Source organism: Coregonus lavaretus (genome assembly GCF_964263955.1).
Source record: "Coregonus lavaretus genome assembly, contig: HAP1_SCAFFOLD_464, whole genome shotgun sequence".
NCBI classification, from domain to species: domain Eukaryota; kingdom Metazoa; phylum Chordata; class Actinopteri; order Salmoniformes; family Salmonidae; genus Coregonus; species Coregonus lavaretus.
In genome coordinates this window covers 160,572-166,244 of record NW_028164474.1, presented here as the reverse complement: position 1 = coordinate 166,244, position 5,673 = coordinate 160,572, and the positions used below count along the sequence as shown (strand labels likewise).

Sequence of the window (5,673 nt, the reverse complement as noted above, 5' to 3'; positions counted from 1 at the left end):
CACACTGCAAGTCAGAGAGAGTGATGCTGGGTAAAGATGTGGTAGTGCTGTGGGGTTCTGTCCCTGGACAGCGGTAGGAGATCTGGTAATGATGTTGGGTTTGGTCCAATCCTGGTGGCTGGCTCCAGCTAACAGCAGCTGATGTGGTGTCCACTGAGTCAACAGTCAGCTGGTCTGGAACAGGAAGTACTAAGAGGAAACACATTATTGTTAGTGCTACAGTTTAAAGTTATTTAATATGCCCATTAGTTTTATTTTGTCCCTTATAGAATGGTAGGCCGACTATGCTTGGATGCATTATTTGCGGTTGAATTGAACTTGTTGGCGGTAGCCTACCTGACTTTCTGCCTGTAATGTGGAAAGGCCACCTAATCATGGACATCGGAAACCAAGTAGAATCTGTTTGGGAACATCAATATTAACATGTTTTTACAACTAAATATATGTAATTAATCTGTTGACAGCCCCTCTCTCTGCACGCTCGAGAAAGGAATGAAGGAGAGAGAGAAGAGGCGATGGAAACACTGTGGTGAGATATTCTGTAGCTAAAGGTAATATGTCAGCCTAGAGGTGTTCTGGCACCTCCCAATTTACAAATTAAGCACTGAATGTTGTGATAAGAAATGCTCTACACAGTAAAAAGTGTTTTACACTGTACTTTGGAGAAAGTTAAAGCAAGCAGAGGCAGATCAACCCTTGACATAATGGCCCAAAGGAATGGAAAGCAAGCATGAACTCAGATATAATTAAAACGTTTATTGATTTCAACACCAAACTGCATTATGAGATCTGTGGAATTCACCATCATATATTTCTGATCAGGAAAAAAAACTTGACATCCCATGCTGACACATCCATTATGATTACTTCATTTACAGTGGGGAAAAAAAGTATTTAGTCAGCCACCAATTGTGCAAGTTCTCCCACTTAAAAAGATGAGAGAGGTCTGTAATTTTCATCATAGGTACACGTCAACTATGACAGACAAATTGAGAAAAAAAAATCCAGAAAATCACATTGTAGGATTTTTAATGAATTTATTTGCAAATTATGGTGGAAAATAAGTATTTGGTCACCTACAAACAAGCAAGACTTCTGGCTCTCACAGACCTGTAACTTCTTCTTTAAGGGGCTCCTCTGTCCTCCACTCGTTACCTGTATTAATGGCACCTGTTTGAACTTGTTATCAGTATAAAAGACACCTGTCCACAACCTCAAACAGTCACACTCCAAACTCCACTATGGCCAAGACCAAAGAGCTGTCAAAGGACACCAGAAACAAAATTGTAGACCTGCACCAGGCTGGGAAGACTGAATCTGCAATAGGTAAGCAGCTTGGTTTGAAGAAATCAACTGTGGGAGCAATTATTAGGAAATGGAAGACATACAAGACCACTGATAATCTCCCTCGATCTGGGGCTCCACGCAAGATCTCACCCCATGGGGTCAAAATGATCACAAGAACGGTGAGCAAAAATCCCAGAACCACACGGGGGGACCTAGTGAATAACCTGCAGAGAGCTGGGACCAAAGTAACAAAGCCTACCATCAGTAACACACTACGCCGCCAGGGACTCAAATCCTGCAGTGCCAGACGTGTCCCCCTGCTTAAGCCAGTACATGTCCAGGCCCGTCTGAAGTTTGCTAGAGTGCATTTGGATGATCCAGAAGAGGATTGGGAGAATATCATATGGTCAGATGAAACCAAAATAGAACTTTTTGGTAAAAACTCAACTCGTCGTGTTTGGAGGACAAAGAATGCTGAGTTGCATCCAAAGAACACCATACCTACTGTGAAGCATGGGGGTGGAAACATCATGCTTTGGGGCTGTTTTTCTGCAAAGGGACCAGGACGACTGATCCGTGTAAAGGAAAGAATGAATGGGGCCATGTATCGTGATATTTTGAGTGAAAACCTCCTTCCATCAGCAAGGGCATTGAAGATGAAACGTGGCTGGGTCTTTCAGCATGACAATGATCCCAAACACACCGCCCGGGCAACGAAGGAGTGGCTTCGTAAGAAGCATGTCAAGGTCCTGGAGTGGCCTAGCCAGTCTCCAGATCTCAACCCCATAGAAAATCTTTGGAGGGAGTTGAAAGTCCGTGTTGCCCAGCGGCAGCCCCAAAACATCACTGCTCTAGAGGAGATCTGCATGGAGGAATGGCCCAAAATACCAGCAAATGTGTGTAAACCTTGTGAAGACTTACAGAAAACGTTTGACCTGTGTCATTGCCAACAAAGGGTATATAACAAAGTATTGAGAAACTTTTGTTATTGACCAAATACTTATTTTCCACCATAATTTGCAAATAAATTCATAAAAAATACTACAATGTGATTTTCTGGATTTTTCCCCCACATTTTGTCTGTCATAGTTGACGTGTACCTATGATGAAAATTACAGGCCTCTCTCATCTTTTTAAGTGGGAGAACTTGCACAATTGGTGGCTGACTAAATACTTTTTTCCCCCACTGTATATACAGTGTGTGCAAATGTAGCAAGTTATGGAGGTAAGGCAATAAATAGGCTATAGTGCAAAATAATTACAATTAGTATTAACACTGGAATGATAGATGTGCAAGAGATGATGTGCAAATAGAGATACTGAGGTACAAATGAGCAAAATAAATAACAATATAGGGATGAGGTAGTTGGGTGGGCTAATTTCAGATGGGCTGTGTACAGGTGCAGTGATCGGTAAGGTGCTCTGACAACTGATGCTTAAAGTTAGTGAGGGAGATAAGTGTCTCCAGCTTCAGAGATTTTTGCAATTTGTTCCAATCATTGGCAGCAGAGAACTGGAAGGAATTGCGGCCAAAGGAGGTGTTGGCTTTGGGGATGATCAAGGTATAATAGTGATTTATTTTTCATTCATCTTAATTAAATATATATATATAATATTTCTTCAACTTTGACATAACAGAGTATTTTGAGTAGATTGTTGATAAAAGCAATGACAATTAAATACATTTGAATTCCAGGTTGTAACACAATAAAATGTGGAAAAGGGGGGTGAATACTTATGCAAGGCACTTTAAATGAAAACAATGCAGTCATTACAAATTATCTCCATAATAAAAAGTGTTTTAAACTGTACATTGGATAAAGTTAAATCAAGCAGAATCATTTTTATAACTAGTCGAAGTTATATCAACTTTGACACCACAAATAATACTTAATAAGTAGAGTACTTCCTTACCTGTGGTGAGGGTTGTTGACACCAATTGACTTTTCTTTCCATTTTCCAACACAGTGCAGACAGTGACAGAGTACTGAGTACCACCTTGCAGGTCAGAGAGAGTGATGCTGTGTGAAGATGTGGTAGTGATGTGTGGTTCTGTCCCTGGACAGTGGTAGGAGATCTGGTAATGATGTTGGGTTTGGTCCAGTCCTGGTGGCTGGCTCCAGCTAACAGCAGCTGATGTGGTGTCCACTGAGTTAACAGTCAGCTGGTCTGGAGCAGGGATAACTAGTGGAAACACATTATTGTCAGTGCTACAGTTTAAATCCAATTGCAATTCCTTTTGATATGGTAAGAAATATCCTAAAGCAGAAGTCGCATAACAGAGGTTAGATTTGTAACGTAACAAACATTACAAGTTTCTGTTATATTCATTAAGCATTGGCGCTGCACCTCTGCTAAACTGTTGCCGCCACGCAAAAAAAGAAGAATGTTAATGAAAAGAAAACTGTGACAAACAATAAAGAGTTTCCAAAATGCTATATATCTATTTTCAGAAATGTTGGTGAATGAGATTTTATTGTTTAAATAATCTATTAAAGAGAGTGTGTTTTTTCAAAATAAATTATGGCTTGTGGTATAATTAAGGTTGTTTAATGACAGACATATATTTGTTTAAAAGCACTTCATGGTTTAATTTCAGAAAAACAAATATGAATGTTCTTTTTTTGGCAAAATTCTATATATTCACCTCACTCTCAGAGAAATAAGTAGTACTGCTTGGTTTTGCAATGTCAAATGTAACAAATAACTACATTTTTAATAAAGAACTGTATAAACACACAGCATATACCGTACCAGTCAAAAGTTTGAACACACCTACTCATTCCAGGGTTTTTCTTTAGTTTTACTATTTTCTACATTGTAGACATCAAAACTATGAAATAACACATATGGAATCATCTAGTAAGCAAACAAAATGTTAAACATATCAAAATATATTTTATATTTGAAATTCTTCAAATAGCCACCCTTTGCCTTGATGACAGCATTGCACACTCTTGGCATTCTCTCAACCAGCTTCATGAGGTAGTCACCTGGAAAACATTTCAATTAACAGGTGTGCCTTCTTAAAAGTTAATTTGTGGAACTTCTTTCCTTCAAAATTAATTTGAGCCAATCAGTTGTGTTGTGACAAGGTATTGTGTTGTGTACAGAAGATAGCCCTTTTTGGTAAAAGACCAAGTCCATATTATGGCAAGAACAGTTTATATAAGCAAAGAGAAATGACAGTCCATCATTACTTTAAGACATGAATGTCAGTCAATCCGGAAAATGTCAAGAACTTTGAAAGTTTCTTCAAGTGCAGTAGCAAAAACCATCAAGCGCTATGATGAAACTGGCTCTCTTGAGGACCGCCACAGGAAAGGAAGACCCAGAGTTACCTCTGCTGCAGAGGATAAATTCATTAGATTTACCAGCCTTAGAAATCGGCAATTAACTGCACCATCCGCCGTGTCTTTGTGAGACGCAGAGTAGGTGAATGGATAATCTCAGCATGTGTGGTTCCCACCGTGAAGCATGGAGGATAAGGTGTGATGGTGTGGGGGTGCTTTGCTGGTGACACTCTCAGTGATTTATTTAGAATTCAAGCACACTTAACCAGCATGGCTACCACAGCATTCTGCAGCAATACGCCATCCCATCTGTTTTGGGCTTAGTGGGACTATCATTTGTTTATCAACAGGACAATGACGCAACACACCTCCAGGCTGTGTAAATGCTATTTTACCAAGAAGGAGAGTGATGGAGTGCTGCAGATGACCTGGCCTCCACAATCCCCCGACCTCAACCCAATTGAGATGGTTTGGGATGAGTAGAAAATAGTAAAAATAAAGAAAGACCCTGGAATGAGTAGGTGTGTCCAAACTTTTGACTGGTACTGTATTTCTCATCAAGGAAGATACTGTACATTTACGTCCCATTCTGACACATCCATTATATTTAGTTTATATACATTAGTCATTTTGATAACTACTCAATGTTCAATAAACTTTGAAACAAGACATACAGTAATACAAAAGTAGGGTACGTCCTTACCTGTGGTGAGGGTTGTTGACACCTGTTGACTTTGCTTTCCATTTTCCAGCACAGTGCAGACAGTGACAGAGTACTGAGTACCACGTTGCAGGTCAGAGAGAGTGATGCTGGGTGAATTTGTGGTAGTGATGTGTGGTTCTGTCCCTGGACAGTGGTAGGAGATCTGGTAATGATGTTGGGTTTGGTCGAATCCTGGTGGCTGGCTCCAACTAACAGCAGCTGATGTGGTGTCCACTGAGTCAACAGTCAGCTGGTCTGGAGCAGGGACTATTAAGAGAAAATACATTATTGTTAAGAGCCATTTTGATAACTATTCAACTTTTGTCTGTAGCGTCCAAACGGTTTGGGTGTTTACATGTCGGTTGTTGTGCTCTAGGACTACCACAAGCT

At 40.0% G+C, this 5,673-nt stretch overlaps 1 long non-coding RNA gene across 1 annotated transcript; it reads right to left on the bottom strand.

The window, feature by feature from the left end:
- Positions 1-54: 54 nt before the first annotated feature.
- Positions 55-5,673, bottom strand: LOC311116987. The gene is made up of 3 exons (XR_014611532.1): positions 5,284-5,673; positions 3,202-3,471; positions 55-189 (listed from the first exon to the last, which is right to left on the bottom strand). It is a non-coding gene; the product is annotated as an uncharacterized lncRNA (long non-coding RNA).